At 33.8% G+C, this 18468-nt stretch overlaps 1 long non-coding RNA gene across 1 annotated transcript; it reads left to right on the forward strand.

Annotated features, from left to right (window-relative positions):
- The first annotated feature begins 2253 nt into the window (after nt 1–2253).
- LOC112794179 (uncharacterized) lies at nt 2254–4796 on the forward strand. Its single transcript, XR_003198750.3, has 5 exons — nt 2254–2349; nt 2444–2582; nt 3037–3145; nt 3395–3507; nt 4323–4796. It is a non-coding gene; the product is annotated as an uncharacterized lncRNA (long non-coding RNA).
- The last annotated feature ends 13672 nt before the right edge of the window (nt 4797–18468 follow it).

Consider the following 18468-nt stretch of genomic DNA (forward strand, 5'->3'; position numbering starts at 1 on the left):
GGTATATTAATTTTATTTATATTATTCAAAGCAAGACAAGATACTTATTTTAAATGCATTTTTGAGATGTTGAAATCTAAAAGTAAAGTACTTTTTTTCTAACTTGTAATTTTAAAAATAATTTGTTCATTATATATTTATTACTAGAATTAAAATAAAAGAACTAAATTAGCAAAATGAGGTTTGTAATTACCTTACTAGTTACTAGATATTGAATGGTTATTACTTTTACTAAAATAAAGAGTCACCCTTTAGATTAATAGAAACAGAATTTGCATAATTATAAGTTTGATTTACTAGCTGAAAGTGCGATCATGGCCAATTGAATACTACTACAATGCCATATAGAGCTTTTGCCAAGGTAGTAAAGGAGGTAAATTAGACTAATGATTGGAAGTCTTAATTATTCTCCTAATACTTAAAAAAGTAAAAGTTTAAAATTTTAATTTTTGAAAATATCAAAAAATAAAAAAATTATATTTTTTTTGAAATTAGAAAGATAATTAAAAAGATGAGTTAGAATGACCAAAAAAAAAAGATGAGTTAGAACTTCCAATTATTTCTCAGTAAATTAAACTTCTCAACATATATATTTATATATAAATACATCATTATTAATATATATTTATCAATGATAAATTTATACGTACCGATACAGTTAAAATATAGACAAATAACAATAAGACATGTGGATTTTATTTTTCACGTCAGCATTTAATTTTTTTTAATATATAGTATATCACCACTTTTACTAAAACACCATTTTAATTAAATAAAAATAAAAAATATTTATTTATTTAATTTTATAAAAAAAACTTAAACATTCTTCCTTTATTTTATTAGACAAAAATATCCTTTTAATACCCCTATCTTAACAGCTTCTCCCCAAATCAAAAAAAGAAGTTGAAACAGGAAACCCTAGCTTCTCCACCACCGCCCCAAGGACTACCGCCGTCCGTCGCTCTCAGGCACTACCATCGTCGTCTGGTCGTCCGTGCTTCTTCCTCCTTCAAGAATCGCAGCTTCTTCTTCCTCGAGCTCGGCGCGTCAGTTCCTGGTATTCATCTGCTCCATCGCACTCCTGCCGCTGTCCGTCGGGCGCTCAGTCACCATCATCTTCGTCTGGTCGTCGCAGATTCTTCCAACCCACCACCGTCTTCTGAGTTGTGTTCGTCGCCTGGCCTCTGTCTCCGTCACGATTCTGCCCCCCTCTTCTCAGACTGCTCAGAAGAAAAACCCATCTCCATTCCAGTTTCCTTCCTTCAAGTTCAGAGAGCAGAAGCTCAACCAAGAAAAAAAACCTTAGACTTCGACGGTCAGTTCACTGCTAACTTCTTCTGCGTTTTTTATTTATGCCATGTTCAATGATTATTTGATTACTGAATATTTGAATGTTTTGTGTTTTAATTTTTTACTGAGTGATTATTTGATTACTAATGAGCTCTAGTTTTGCTGTGTTGCTATTTTTGTGTGTTGTGATATTTTTTTGAATGATCTTTGCTATGTTGCTTTTTTATGTGTTCTTTATTTTTTATTGACATGCATCTGAGTGATATCACCACTGTAACTTAACTACTTGCTTTGTTGATGTGCTTTTGATTTCTGAATGTCATGCCACTTGTTATGTTGCTGCTGCTGTTTTAGTGTTTTTTAACTTCTGAATCTGCTGTTTTTGAATTTTTGTTGATAGATTTATTGATTTTAGGATTTAGGGTGATTATATGTTGCTGTATTCTAATTTTAGTTGCTAATTGTTGTTGACTTCTGGCTCTCTTTAGTATGTTGTGCTGATTATTCTTGATTTTTGGCTCTGAGTGTTGTTCTGTTTTTGCTCTGTATTTGATCTTGTTCAAATTTCATGATTTTGTTACTGTCTCCTGAAAGTTGGGTTTCTTTTTCTAATATGCTTAACATCAGAAAGATTTGGAAAAATTTGTTACTCTTTGTTAAGAATGTGCTGAAACTTTGTTAAAATTTGGCTGAAAATTTTATTATAAGATAGATAGATGGATAGATAGATAGATAGCTTTTGATATGAATATCCAGTGGTTCCTCTTAATCTTGTATGTTTATTACCAGATCCTTTCGGTATCATTTTGTCAAGATTACATTGCTTCAGTATATGAATTAATTTAGTACTATATTTTTTATAACTGTTGCATGTTATGTTCGAATAGGATAGAGGTTTCTTAGTGTTGCAGTTGCTGATTGTAGATTTACTTGCACTTTCTGATTATATGATGTTTATGTGTAGGTTGTGGTATTATACTTTCATGATAAATTTACATGGGTGAAAGGGCTCGGTCTCTGCACTATTTAGTTTGGTGTCAGTTTATTCAACTGGTACAAGTAAGTCATCAGCAAACTTGTCTTCCAAAATTCTTTTTCCTTTAATTCTATTATGCTTGTTTATATGTTTTTTTGGTCTATTTTTCTATTTTAGATATCTGAAGCTTCAAAAGGGCCATTTTAGTGAAGGCGAGGTGGCAGTGCTTCACACAACAGATTCTGCTGGCAAATATGTTATTCTTGAGGAGATGGATGAGCAGGATATCTGAAACCTTCATAGCAACATCTTCAAAGTAAGTCCCTCAGTTGGACTGTTGTTAAGTGATGCATGAAGCTGTAATAACTTATTTATCTACAGATATATATAAATTGACTTTTCCTTTTTAATCATAAGATCGTTAGTGCTTGTCTTGGTCATCTCAGGGCTTGAATGTTGATGTTATCAACTACTACTGCTATATGGCACTCATTAATACTGTTAATGGAGAAATGTACCACTTTTATTGTGCACCTTTGTTGTACACCTTTCGTTTATGATATAAAAGAGGAATTTTTTTATCTTCTCTCACTTTTTATCAATCACTTTTAATAGGTATATAAGAGAAGTCTATACTAACTACTAAGTAGTGCATATAAGATCTTTCAGTTGCTATATTTGTGTAGCTCCTACGACTCGCCTGCTGACTGACTTCATGTCATGTTTTCAGCAGTTATTATAGTTATTCATCCTTATACTTTTTGTGGCAGGGTTGGAGAAGGGACCTTCTCAGTTTCTTAGTTGATTACACCAACAAAAACGGAGACATGGATATCATTTGAACTTATATCTGTGTGTTGTTGTCACATATCTTTTAAGGTTGCTATACCTTGATATACATTGAGATGGCGTATCCACTTTTGCAAATTCTTTTTTGTTCTAATCAAATCTTTGTTCCCCAAAAAAAGTGGATTTGTTATAGATAAATCTTTTGTTTTTTGGTTTTACTTTTATATAGGAGAATGCTTATCCCCAATTTGTATTTTCCTTCTCCTCATCTTAATGAAATTATGTTTATCTATCAGATCCCCAGTTGGATTTACTTTTATTTATTTATGTTTCTGCTAGAGGGACAAAATTGAAGAAGCTTTAAGGCTGGCAGATTTATCAGCTGAGAAGCCTCATTTTTCACATTGTCTAGAGTGGCTTCTTTTTACGGTATTTAAAGCAGATATATCCAGGTACTTCTCAGAAAGGTTAATAATGGTATCTGTCTAATTTGTGAATTTCAACTTGTGGTTGTGCTTATGACTATATGGATCAAACAATGTATGTACTCTCGTGAACCATATTGTTACTTCAAACAAACTTTATGCCAAATTTTATGAGGGGAATCTCTTGTTCTTGCTGCTTCATTGAACCAACTCTTTGCATATAACAAGCTCTGTTAAGTTGCACTTAAGGGTTGCATGAGCTCATTACAAGTGAAATGAGGTTCTCCTCTCATTTAAAATGACAAAATGGGTGACATTTGGGCAAAATATTGGGGAAAATTCTTAAAGCATAATTTTATACACTTCCTGGATCAAGATTTTAGTTTTCTTTCCAAACCAAACACAAAATTAGATGCAGAAGTGTACATCATCAATGGGATCTCTTCATGGTTCTATATTCACAATATGAAACTGAATATTTATCTGATGTTGAAACAACCTCGTATTTGCCTGTAGTTTCTTTGTCATTTTCCTTTGAAATTTCATGGTGCTTAAACTTGATTCTTTAGTGTTAAGATCACATTGGTATATGAGTTGATTACCATTAGTAAGAGTTAGCTAGGAGTACTTGGTTACAATGGTTTAGTCATTTGATTAGTATAAATAGAAGTGATAGGATACAGAGAAGGCTTTCAAATTCTCTGAGTAATTGTGATTGTTTTGAGAATTGAGAGGTCTCTTTAATATCCTCTCTATCATTTTAATTCAGCAACAAATACAACTTTCTGTGTCCATTTCTAATGTTTATTCTGGCTGTTTATTTTTCATGCTGATTACCCCAGGCCTAATGCAAACAAGAACCAGCCCTCAGTTCCCAAACATGCCAAAAGATCGCTTTTGGAGAAAATCTGTGATCTTATCAGGAATTTTTTGGAGTACCTTGATGTTGTTGTAAGTGTTGCAAGAAAAACTGATGGTTGTCGTTGGGCAGATTTGCTTTGAGCATTGGGATGGCTGAGGAGCGGAATTTGTAGAGAATAGGGAGAGGAAGTATCTAGGGTTTGAAGACAATCGACTGAAAACTGCATAATGAAATTTCAGGGTTTGCATCTGAAGTTTAGGAAGGAGAATGTTCCAATTTTTCATAATTGACATTTGACAGTGACACTTTTAAGGATAATGATATACCTAGTCGTACTACACTTTTAAGGATCACACTCATGTATTTTTATGGACCAAATAGCGAGCTTATTATCGATATTATTTATTTATTTATCTATGTACTTCAAATCGTCTAACAGTTTTTGGATGGAAATTCAAAACACATCAATAATAAAAGGTTGAGTCCTTACATATTGGACTAAAATCCTCCCTACTTGTAAAGGTCACAAGATCACAACATTTTCTTAATTTTCAATATATAACGAGGCACCAAAGCCATGATAATGATACATTAAAATAACATAAACAGTAATGGCAACTGAACATGGTTCAAATATACAACCAAACTTCTAGGAGGCTACCCACTTCAATAGAATGAGACGCATGATCAAAATATGTATCTCAACTCTAGAAGCAGACAAGACCCCAAATAGCATGAAAATAACTATAACCATAACCATCATATGGCAGTTTTTTGCCTTCTCTGAAGATCCACTGATGAGCAACATACTAATTGTATCCAATATGGTCTGCTCTTGGATTTCCTCTTTTTCCTCTTCATTTCCGTAGGATATCTTGCCGGTGAGTTCCATTCTTTTGCAGCGTCGTTTATCAGAGCTTGAGCTGAAGGCGATTCTTCAGTTCTATCAACACTTGTAGGAAGGATATTAGAATTAGTATTTTCTTCTTCCTTTTCAAGTAAAGTCTGAGCATCACTAGAATTAGAAAACTGAACATGAGCAGACTCTAACTGTACATTACCTATTGAAGCATTTGTTATTACAACAGAATTTGAACCAAGTGGGGAATCTTCTTGGCCAAGCACAGAAGGGAAAAACGCAAAGTTCTGAAATATTAAAAACGAATTGGAACACTCAGCTCACCACCTTTTATCTTATGTCTTTCATAATCAAGAAGTGCCTGCAGTAGTACATCAGAAATATTAAAAACGAATAAAACATTTGAAAAAGAGCATGCCTACATTTATATGTACAATATCTGGTAAGTCTTTCAGAAATCTTGAAAATGGAATAGCTAAAAACAAAATAAGCATATATGTCTAAGGTATTAAATAGATTATATAGAAATTTGGACAATGCCACTACTTAAGAGCCAAAATTTTCTCTAATAAGGCCATAACTTGAACACTCATCATCTTGACATCTTACAGATCATACGGTATGCTAACATGAAAATTTTCAGAAAAGTGACATTATCTAAAATAAACCAAATGTTAATAATAGTAATGTCCACACAAATAGCCTAAACAGAGGCTTCAAAGAAACACTAAGCATGCATAGACATTTCAACAATTTGAAAACAGAATTTATTTCATAAAAGAATTTTTTTTTCAAAAGATGAAGTCTAACATTAATCTAAAACCACCTTCTCATAAAAGCCCACGGAGAGTCCATGAAACTGTGGTACATGTCCTGCATGTGTTAAAAATAGAACATTATAATCATTCATAAGCAATCAATTCATTCAAAAAGCTGTCAGAATTTGGCAGCCCTAAAACAACCAAAAAAATACCACTTATTATATAATGAAAATAATAGCTTGAAAAGTATACTTTTCCATGCATAAGGAAATCGAGAAACCATTCATAATACATGGAAACAGTTAATTGGTCTCATCATCATAACCAATACACACTACCATTACCATGACATTACTTAGAAAATTAGAAAGAATGCATATCACAGATTTGAAATCTAATAACACAGAGATACAAAGTACTATAACTTGCCCATTTGAAGAGACTCTTCAATGAGCCATGAACACAATCAAGACAAGATAGGGGACGTTGGTTCTTAGTTAGGAGGTTTGAAAGATTCTCCCACTTGCCGCCATAGCTTACACGAGGTTACCTATTCATAAATATAAGCCAGTTAGGGGTATGTCCTGGCAGCAATGAAAATAACTGATTCAAATACACTCAATTTTCAAAATGCACATATAACCAAAATGCACATACAACAATCAACAATTCTTCCTGTTAACAACAGTCAACAATCAAAGAAATTAACTCAAAAAAACAAGAATACTCAAAGAAATTGAATGAAAGAGGAGGGGGAAATAGTTGGATTGATGTATTTCTCATGCATTCCCTTGTTCTTCACTTGCTTTAGCACAGGGGGGCTAACAAGATTTGTAACGTGGGAGTAGAAAGTGCTGCACTAGGCTGAGAAGCATTGGAAGAAAAATCAATGTTTGGTTCAAGAATGGAAATTGAATGAAGGAGGAGAGGAGCTTGAGGCTACTTTGTTTGGGGGTTCTTTAGACTCTCGGAACAAGGTTGTCAGTCAGGCATGTCTGTGCTGTGACAGATCTTCAAAATTTCAGTTGATTTTTGACAGATATTCATGTTAGGAATAGAACTTGTCTCAACAGAAGTAGCTCGATTATTTTTTCGCGTTCTTACTATTGTAATTATCTTGTAGTGTTATGTGTTTGAAAATAAAAATACATAACAATGATAAAAGAGAGTTATTATTATATATCAATTTACGCTAAATCTATATTAAATGCAAAATCATTCTAATTATTGACAATTTAATTAGTTTATAATCAACATAAATCACATCAATTATATTATTTATAAGTAAATCATATATTCCGTCAAAATCAATATTATATCTAAATCAATATTACAAATTTAAATGCTAGTATTATGTAGAGTTATAAGTTAAAATAGGCTAAAATAATAATATCTATTTTAAATCATGTTTTAATAAACAAAATAAATATTATGTATTAATACGCGAAGCTTTCCACATTATATTATCATGTACATTATAATATCAATTTTAAATAATAAATTTGAATAATAGTATCTATTTTAAATAATTTGTAAATAAAAATAATATCCACTTTAAATCGTAAATCTTTTTAAGCCACAATCATAGATACACATTCTTTATAATTATATATATATATATATATATATATATATATATATATATATATATATATATATATATATATATATAAAACAATAAAATCTTTTTGAAAGATATTTTTCAATAATAAAGAATAAACAAACAAAATTTTATTCTATATATAAAAACACTTCTCAGCAGATCATTAGCAAATTATATTCACATTATAATTCTAATTGTGTTATATATATGCTTGAGTGTTTGATATGGGTAAGCGAGAATCATCCGGATCACCTCAACGTAACGAGAACAAGAGACACAAGAGTTTGTTACCATTTTATTTATTTTCTTATTACTTAATTGGTGTCACTGACTTAGCCCCTAACTATTAAATTCAGCAATTCATACTGCAATGTGATACCAAAATTGAAGTTCTGTTGAAATATTATCAAAAAGAATTTATGAAAAAAGTTGATGAAGGTCTAAAAAGGTATATGATTTATTGTATTTTTAATTTTTTTATTATTTAATGGCATTTATCTTTATGAACTGATCTATAATTTTTATTTTTTTTTTAAAAAAAATTATATCTAGTAATATTTTAATACGTGAAAGTTGATACTAGATTTTTTTACCTGTGAACGAGAACAACACACATTGGTATCTGGTTGTTTTTTATTTGTGCAATCATCAAACAATTCTGCTAGACTCCCTACCCATTGCTACAGATAAAGAGCAAAAGAGATCGAGTATAGTAAAGCTAGTAAATTAACTTTTCCCATTTTCATTTTTATGACATTTTTTTTAGGTTTCAAATATCGTCCTTTATTTAATTTTTTTCCTATATAAGTAGGCAAAATATCTAAAAGATATACTCAAGTATGACTCGTTCTATAAATACAACACTCCGTTCAGGCCAAGGATACTTGATTTTGTATTTGTGGATATGTTAGAAACAGGAGAACAAGCTCCTGGCTCGTAAGGAATATCTGTATTTGTGTTTTCCTCTTTCAATTTTTTATCTGCATAAGTTAACTGCATCTTATTTAACACAGTAATGATTGTGGGGTATGGGTGGCAACTGAGATGACAAACTACAAGAAGACGTATAGTTATACAATAAATGTAATTTTCTATTGCTAAAAAAAATAGTACTTCAATTCTAATGTGTATGGTTTTGTTGGTAACCTAAAATATTTATAGTTTTCAGGTTAATGATGGTACAAGGATGCGACTTGCGTTGGATTTGATTCTAAGGCCCCACAACTTGATGCTGCATAATGTCATTGAATCTGCTACCAGGAATTACAATAAGTATAAACAAAAGGAGTCAAACAAAAATTAAATAATCATAATTGTCATGTAGTCATGTTTAGTTTATATTAACTACTAAGACTTGTTAGTTTCATCTCTTTTACTTAAAAAATTATTATGCACTATATTTTTTATGGACTCTTGTTGAAAATTAATGTTTCTGTCTTTCGTTCGATTGTAGTTGAATTTAGGTGAAGCTTAATTTTCACTCTAGCATTTTGATTCCTTGAACCATTTCTGTGTTGTAAGCTTAATTGAAAATTTGATACTAAAATATATTAAGCATTTTAAAATAAAAACAACATGAGAGAATTGTTATAATCTATCTTCTGAAAATTGGTTCGGACCGGCCGGTTGAACCGGTTGAACCATGAACTGCTACAAAAAACAACTAGGACAAATGTTAAAACCCCCAATTTCAAAAACCGCAATTGAACCGTCGAACCGGCCAAGAACTGGTCGATCGAACCGAACCGTCACCTGGCCAGATTTTTTGGAATAAGAAAAAAACGCAAATTTCTGAAAACAGTTCGAAGCGACTGGTCGAACCGGTCAAATCGTGAACCGAGGGAAAAACGGTTCGGATCAAGATTCTGAAAACCAATTCGAACTGATCGGTCGAACCATGAACCGGTATAAAAAATAAATCAGTCACATCAAAACCGAAAGATTCAAAAACCATCATTGGATCGTCGAACCAAACTGGAACCTGACCGGTTTTCTAAAATTTGCTCAAAATGGTGCCGTTGGTTAGAGGAACCCTAACCAGTAACCAAAACGCACAGCACCTTCTTGGCCTCTCCTCTCTCACAGTCTCACTCAGCCACTCTCCTCCTTCCTCTCATCGAGCTCCTCCTCCCTCCCTCACTTCCCTCTCTCTGGCCTCTGAACAAACACACTGAAGAAAGCAGAGAAGACAGAAAAGAACTCGAACGCAGCTTGGAGAAAGCACCTAAGCAGCCATCTCTCGTCGTCCTTCCTCAACGTCCAGCCACCGCCGCTGCTACAGCTTTGGCGCAACATCGCCCTTGTTCGCCGCGCATCCGCCTCCTTTTTGGCCAAGCTTCTACGTCTATTTTTTGGCCAACCCTTGTTCTGCCCTTTTTGGCCAACCCTTGTTCGAGCTGCTTAGCCCTCTATTCAGTCCTATACGCCGCGTGTTCGAGCCTCTGTTAGCCTCTGTTCCGCGGCCTTTCAGCCACCGTTCCGTCATTGTCTGCCTCCATTCAGCCATCTCCATCGCGATTTAAAGCTCTTCCCTTTCCCTGTACTGTTTGAATTTCAGAACTGCTCCATCCTAGGGTGATTTTTTTCCTTCTTCTTGTTCTTTCTTGTATTAATTATTCAGTTATTGTTTTTTTTATTGTTGTTTTCATGGTTAGTATGTTTTCAGTTCTTATTTTGTTGTTAGTTTGCTGTAGTTTAAAATGTTAATTGTTCTTGTTATTTTGATTTTCAGTTTTAATTGATCTTATTAACTTGTTAATTTGGTAAATTATTGTTTTGGTGTTGTTCTCTACCTTTTGATTGTTATATTGTGTTTCGCTGTGGTTGATTTAATAAATTGTTCATTGAGTGGAAGATGAAAACTTGCCATGGTAAAATTGCTCCTGCCATGTTAAAACTGCTTACCTCCTCTCTTCTGCATCTCTTGTTAGAGACTTCACCACTGGTGATAAAAAATCGGTTTCTGCCATCTTCTCCTACACAGTACTATTACATAAGATAACTAATTAACAACAACAAATACAGGAACTACAAGATCCTATCCCAATTTATTTTTGGGGGAGTTTAGATGTACCCCTGAATTAACTTATTTGCCAGTTGTGTTATTTTCGATATTGCTGCCTTGAAATGTTGTAAGGCCTTTGTTAATTTCTCTTTGGCTTAATTAAATATATCATCCCGTGCTTTTATATATTTCATTAAATTCATTGTATTGACTAACTTTATATTCATTTTTTTCTTCTAATGGGTAGTTCTCTACGGAAAGATTATACAGTGGAATAGTTCATGGTGTTAAACATGTGCATTTTATATAGCTTCATATGGAAGTATAGTCATTGTTGTCTTAGTCAACATATGGTTCAATGATTAACAGAACAATGTATTTTATTCAATTTGCTTCTAGAGTTGGCGTGTTTGGAGAGTCTTGACATTTCTTGCAGTAAAGTCGCTAATTTTGGCATCAGCTTTCTAAAAGGTACTTTCCATTTCCTTGTATTATTGTGGTGTTTCAGAACAATCAGGATTTTTTATTTTATAGGTTCAACCTAGCATTTTCATCTTCTTCCATGGATTTTTCTTTGTTTTTTGTTTTTATGTGAATATAAGGTTATAATTTTGAATGCAGCTATCAACCAATCAGTTTGTCTTTTCCGAAAAAAAATTTCAGTTATATATCCAATCTTCCTTGTGCTTCACTTCTTTGATGTAGACTTCAATTGTATAAATCATTCTTGGAAAAGTCTCTTTGTTTTTCCATTTGTCCTTGTAATTTCTGAAGTTGATATTTGATCAGCGGATAATTTATACGCTTTTTGGCATTGTTTTTAGTATGTTTTAGTTAGTTTTTATTATATTTTTATTAGTTTTTATTTAAAATTCACTTTTCTGGACTTTACTATGAGTTTGTTTATTTTTCTGTGATTTCAGGTATTTTCTGGCTAAAATTGAGGGACCTGAGCAAAAATCTGATTCAGAGGCTGAAAAGGACTGCAGATGCTATTGGATTCTGACCTCCCTGCACTCAAAGTGGATTTTCTGGAGCTACAGATACCCAATTGGTGCGCTCTCAATTGCGTTGGAAAGTAGACATCCTGGGCTTTCCAGAAATGTATAATAGTATATACTTTTCCCGAGATTTGATGGCCCAAATAGCCGTTCCAAGTCAGCTCAAGAATTCTGGCGTAAAACGCTGGAACTGGCACACGAATGGGAGTTAAACGTCCAAACTGGCACAAAAGCTGGCGTTTAACTCCAAGAAAAGTCTCTACACATGAAAGCTTCAATGCTCAGCCCAAGCACACACCAAGTGGGCCCGGAAGTGGATTTTTATGTCATTTACTCACCTTTGTAAACCCTAAGTTACTAGTTCTCTACAAATAGGACCTTTTGCTATTGTATTTAGGGAGATCTTTCGATCATGTTTTTATGATTGAACCCTCTTTGGGAGGCTGGCCATTTGGCCATGCCTAGACCTTGTTCTTATGTATTTTCAACGGTGGAGTTTCTACACATCATAAATTAAGGTGTGGAGCTCTGCTGTACCTCGAGTATTAATGCAATTACTATTGTTCTTCTATTCAATTCGGCTTATTCTTGTTCTAAGATATCACTTGTTCTTCAACTTGATGAATGTGATGATCCGTGACACTCATCATCATTCTCACCTATGAACGTGTGCCTGACAACCACCTCCGTTCTATCTTAGTTGAGTGGATATCTCTTGGATCCCTTAATCGGAATCTTCGTGGTATAAGCTAGAATTGATGGCTGCATTCAAGAGAATCCGGAATGTCTAAACCTTGTATGTGGTATTCTGAGTAGGATTCGAGGATTGAATGACTGTGACGAGCTTCAAACTCCTGAAGGCTGGGCGTTAGTGACAGACGCAAAAGAATCACTGGATTCTATTCCAACCTGATTGAGAACCGACAGATGATTAGCTATGCTGTGACAGAGCGCGTTGAACATTTTCACTGAGAGGACAGGATTGTAGCCACTGACAACGGTGATGCCCAACATACAGCTTGCCATGGAAAGGAGTAAGAAGGATTGGATGAAGACAGTAGAAAATCAGAGAGACGAAAGGGACAGAGCATCTTCATACACTTATCTGAAATTCTCACCAATGAATTACATAAGTATCTTTATCTTTACTTTATGTTTTATTTATCTTTTAATCATTAATCCTCCATAACCATTTGAATCCGCCTGACTGATATTTACAAGATGACTATAGCTTGCTTCATACCAACAATCTCTGTGGGATCGACCCTGACTCGCGTAAGGTTTATTACTTGGATGACCCAGTGCACTTGCTGGTTAGTTGTGCGAAGTTGTGATAAAGAGTTGAGATTGCAATTGAGCGTACCATGTTGATGGTGCCATTGATGATCACAATTTCGTGCACCAAGTTTTTGGCACCGTTGCTGGGGATTGTTTGAGTTTGGACAACTGACGGTTCATCTTGTTGCTTAGATTTGGTATTTCTCTTCAAAAATTTTAAGAATGAATTCTAGAGTTTCAAGGTGATGTTCTTATCATCACCAAAGCTAATTGATTCTCATCAATTTAGCTCTTGAATGTAATGTCCTGCTGAAACTTGGCTAGCCATGTTTAATTTCTTTAGACTAAAGCTTTAGACTAACATTGCATGATTCCTGGAATTCTCATTAAGAATTTTGATATCCTTATTTTCTTTTCCACATAAATTTCGAAAAATCCAAAAAAATTACAAAATCATAAAAACCAAAAATATTTCTTGTTTGAGTCTAGTGTCTCATTTTAAGTTTGGTGTCAATTGCATGTTTCTGTTCTTCTTGCATTTTTCGAATTCATGCATGTGTCTTCATTGATCTTCAAGTTGTTCTTGATGATTTCCTTGCTCTGGTCTTTAAATTCTCTTGTCTTGAGTGTTTTGTTGTTTCTCATATGCATTCTCAGTTTGTTAGTGTCAATAGTATACAAACTTCTAAGTTTGGTGTCTTGCATGCACTGTTTATTTGATCTTAGTGGCATTTTGATTATTCCTCATCATTAAAAATTCAAAAAAAAAATTTTTTGTCTTTTCAAGTCAATAATACAGAGAATTGAAGATTCAGAACATACAGCAGAGGAATTACACAGAAAAAGCTGGGCGTTCAAAACGCCCAGTAAGGAAGGAAAACTGGCATTTAAACGCCAGCCAGGGTACCTGACTGGGCGTTTAACGTCAGGATGGCACAAGAGGGAAGATTTTGTTTTTAATTCAAATTTTTTTTTCAAGTTTCCAAAATTTTTCAAAATCAAATCTTTTTCAAATCATATCTTTTCAATCATATCTTTTCAAAATTAATTTCTTTTCATTTTTCAAAAATACTTGCTACAATTAATGATTTGATTCAACATTTCAAGTATGTTGCCTTTTCTGTTGAGAAAAGTTTAATGTTTGAATCATATCTTTTCTTGTTAGCCAAGTCATTAATTTTAAAAATCAAATCTCTTTAAATTGTTTTTCAACCATATCTTCTAAATCATATCTCTTTAAAACCATAACTTTTCAATCATATCTTTTTAATCACATCTTGTTCAAAATAGTTTTCAATCATATCTTTTTGATTTCCAATTTCAAAATCTTTTTCAAAATCACTTTATTTCTTTCTCAATCTTAGTTTTCGAAAATCAATTACCATTTTTTCAAAATTTCTTTTAATTAATTCACTTTAAATTTTCGAAAATTTCTTCCCCTCTTCTCACATCCTTCTATTTATGGACTAACACTCCTCCTCAATGCACAATTCAAACTCTATCTTTCTAAGTTCGAATTCTTCTACCTCTTCCTTCTATTTTTCTTTTCCTCTGACACCTTAAGGAATCTCTATACTGTGACATAGAGGATTCCATATTTTCTTGTTTTCTTCTCTTTCATATGAGCAGGAGCAAGGACAAAGGCATTCTTGTTGAAGCTGACCCTGAACCTGAAAGGACCTTGAAGCGAAAGCTAAGAGAAGCTAAAGCACAATTCTCTGTAGAGGACCTAACAGAAATCTTCAAAGAAGAAGACATGGCAGCCGAAAACAACAACAATGCAAACAATGCAAGGAAGGTGTTGGGTGACTTTACTGCACCTACTCCCGACTTCTATGGGAGAAGCATCTCTATCCCTGCCATTGGAGCAAACAACTTTGAGCTTAAGCCTCAATTAGTTTCTCTAATGCAACAGAATTGCAAGTTCCATGGACTTCCATTGGAAGATCCTCATCAGTTTTTAGCTGAATTCTTGTAAATCTGTGATACTGTCAAGACCAATGGGGTTGACCCTGAGGTCTACAGACTTATGCTATTCCCTTTTGCTGTAAGAGACAGAGCTAGGATATGGTTGGACTCACAACCTAAAGAAAGCCTGAACTCTTGGGAAAAGTTAGTCAATGCCTTCTTGGCAAAGTTCTTTCCTCCTCAAAAATTGAGTAAGCTTAGAGTGCAAGTCCAAACCTTCAGACAGAAGGAAGGTGAATCCCTCTATGAAGCTTGGGAAAGATACAAACAATTGATCAGAAGGTGTCCTTCTGACATGCTTTCTGAATGGAGCATCATAGGTATCTTCTATGATAGTCTGTCTGAACCGTCCAAGATGTCATTGGACAGCTCTGTTGGAGGATCTCTTCATCTGAAGAAGACGCCTGCAGAAGATCAAGAACTCATTGAAATGGTTGCAAATAACCAATTCATGTACACTTCTGAAAGGAATCCTGTGAACAATGGGACGAATCAGAAGAAAGGAGTTCTTGAGATTGGTACTCTGAATGCCATATTGGCTCAGAACAAAATATTGACTCAGCAAGTCAATATGATTTCTCAAAGTCTGTTTGGAATGCAAGTGACGAATGGATTTTTGACGGTTTAGAATTTTTCAAATAAAATCTCGTCGAAGTATAGTTTCTAAACCAAGCAATAATCCTTTCATACAAAAAGTTGTTTGTCACTAAAACAAACCCCTAAATTTATAAACCGAAGTATTCAAACCTCGGGTCGTTCTCCCTAGGAATTACAATAAAGTGTCTTATTATTGGTTTGAGTTGTTTTGGGGTTTTGGATAAGAGACATGAAAGTAAATGGCAATGAAAATAAACTAACAACTATAAAAGGCTCTTGGCAAGGTATGAGAACTAGAAGTTCTATCCTAGTTATCCTTCTCAATTGTGATGAGAATTGTTCATTGCTACCACTTAGTTAACCCTTACTAAACAAAGGAAAGTCAAGTGGATGAATTGACTTGAGCCACAAGTCCTAGCCAACTCTCAAGGAAAGACTAGCTTTAGTGCACTCCAAACCAATTAGCAATCTCTCCAATTATCAATTAACAAAGGAATTAGATAACTCAAGTGTTACTAATTACTCTACCTAGGCCAAGAGGAATAAAATCTACACTAAAACTAAAAGAGACATTTCAACAAACACATAAAGTGCAATAGAAGTAAACATTATTAAATGCAAGAATTAAAGGAATCCACAACTACAAAAACAAGAGATCAACAATAGAAAAGTAAAGAAGAACAATTATTGTGAATTACCTCTTATTGAATTGGAAGAATGTAGAAAGAACAATACTAGATCTACAACAAAATGTAAGAACAACATAAAGGAAATTACAACAAAAGAATAGAAGAAGATGAATGTAGCAACAAAGAATTGAAAGGTAGAAGTAGAAGAAAGCAAAGATTAAAACCTAGATCTAAGAACTAATCATAATCCTAATCCTAATTCTAGAGAGAAGTGAGAGCTTCTCTCTCTAGAAACTAATTCTAACTACTAAACTAAACTAATGGTAACTAACTTGTGTTTCCCTCTTCACTCCTTGGGTTAAATAGCATCAGAAATGAGTTGGATTGGGCCCACAAGGCTTCTAAAATCGCTGGCCACGTTTTGCTTCAAGTGGACTAGGTGGCAGCAACGGCGCGTGCGCGTACTATGCGCGTGCGCGCCACCATACTTGTAGCAACTATGGCAAATCTTATATTTTTTCGAAGCCCCGGATGTTAGCTTTCTAACCCAACTGGAACCGCATCATTTGGACCTCTGTAGCTCAAGTTATGGTCGTTTAAGTGCGAAGAGGTCGGCTTGACAGCTTTCCGGTTCTTTCATTTCTTCATGAGTTCTCCAACTTTTCATGCTTCTTTCTTCATTCCCTTGATCCAATCTTTGCCTCCTAAATCTGAAATCACTTAGCAAACATATCAAGGCATCTAATGGAATCAAGGTAAATTACATTTAGCTATTTTAAGACCTAAAAAGCATGTTTTCACTCTCAAGCACAATTTAAAGGAGAATATAAAAAACCATGCTATTTCATTGAGTAAATGTGGGTAAAAGGTGATAAAATCCCCTAAATTCAATACAAGATAAACCGTCAAAATGGGGTTTGTCAACCTCCCCACACTTAAACCAAGCATGTCCTCATGCTTAAACCAAGAATGAAGTAAGGGTATGGCATTTATTCAATGGAAACTAACTAAATGCAATCTACCTATATGCAACTATCTACATGAATGCAATTGCTTGGTCAAAGTAAATCAATTCCCAAGAAGCATATATGCACAAGGGCTAAGGACTAGCAAGTCTAATCCACAAATGAATTGAGTTATTAAATATTTTTACAAACTTGCATGAAAATTATGATCATAGGTGAAAACATGTAATTGAGCATCAAACCCTCACCGGATGTGTTCGCACTCTATTCGCTCAAGTGTTTAGGGGTTGATTCACTCAATTCTCTCCTAATCATGCTTTCTAAGATTTGTTCTTCTTCTAACAATCAACATATATTTCATGCATGCATACAAGTATCATGAGGTCTTTTCTTTAGGTTGTAATGGGGCTAGGTTCAAGGTAGGATGCATATTTGGTTAAGTGAGTTTGAAATTTGAATCTTTGATAAGCTTAAACTTCCCACCTAACCTATGACATCCTATACAATTAAGTTCTAATCTAACTACCCATTCCTCACTTTTTCACATACTCATGTATTCCTTTTTAATTTCACAACCCTATGCATTGATTTTATTGGACTATACTTTGATTTGGGGCATTTTGTCCCCTTTTTATTTCTTTCTTTTTCTTCTTTTTCTTTCTTTTTCTATTTTTTTTCTTTTTTTCTTTTCCATATTATTTTTCTTTTGTTTTTCTCATTTTTTTCTTTCTATATACAAGAACTTCAATGCATAAGGTTTTACATTTGATCAATACATGAGTATGTACCCAATTCCCAATATTTCCAATAATAATACAAAATTACCCTTTTATTCACCCAATGTCCCAAGGTTCCCACACTTGAATGATACTTAAACACTCTAGCCTAAGCTAATCAAATATCCAAATAAGGACATTTATTGTTTTTCGCTTTAAGGCTTGTAATGTGCTAAAATTAAGAACAAGTGGGTTAATCGTAGGCTCAAATTGGCTAACAATGGAAGATAAAAGGTAAGGCTATTTGGGTAAGTGAGCTAATGAAATGATGGCCTCAATCATATAAATGCATGAATACACAAAATAATGGACATAAAGAATCAAACAAATCAAAGATTACAATTATAGAAAGAGAATAATGCACACAAGAAGGAAAATAAGTGGTTATAAGATGTAACCACACCATTAGGCTCAAGTCTCACTTGCTTGTGTTCTTAGCTCAAAAACATGATCCACAAGATATATAATTCAAGCAAGTTCTATGAAGAGTTTTCACTCAAATCAATTGAGGTGCCCTATAGATAGAAATCTTGAAAATTTTCATTATTTTGACTAAGCTTATTGTGTATACATATGCAAAAATTAAGAAAATGCAAGTTAAAATCCTAAAATCCTAGAATGAAGTGCAAAAGTGTTGGGATTAGAAATTTGTCACCCAAAATCGCCGAACGGTCGAACGACCTCC

This window comes from Arachis hypogaea, chromosome 4, assembly GCF_003086295.3.
Source record: "Arachis hypogaea cultivar Tifrunner chromosome 4, arahy.Tifrunner.gnm2.J5K5, whole genome shotgun sequence".
Classification (NCBI taxonomy): domain Eukaryota; kingdom Viridiplantae; phylum Streptophyta; class Magnoliopsida; order Fabales; family Fabaceae; genus Arachis; species Arachis hypogaea.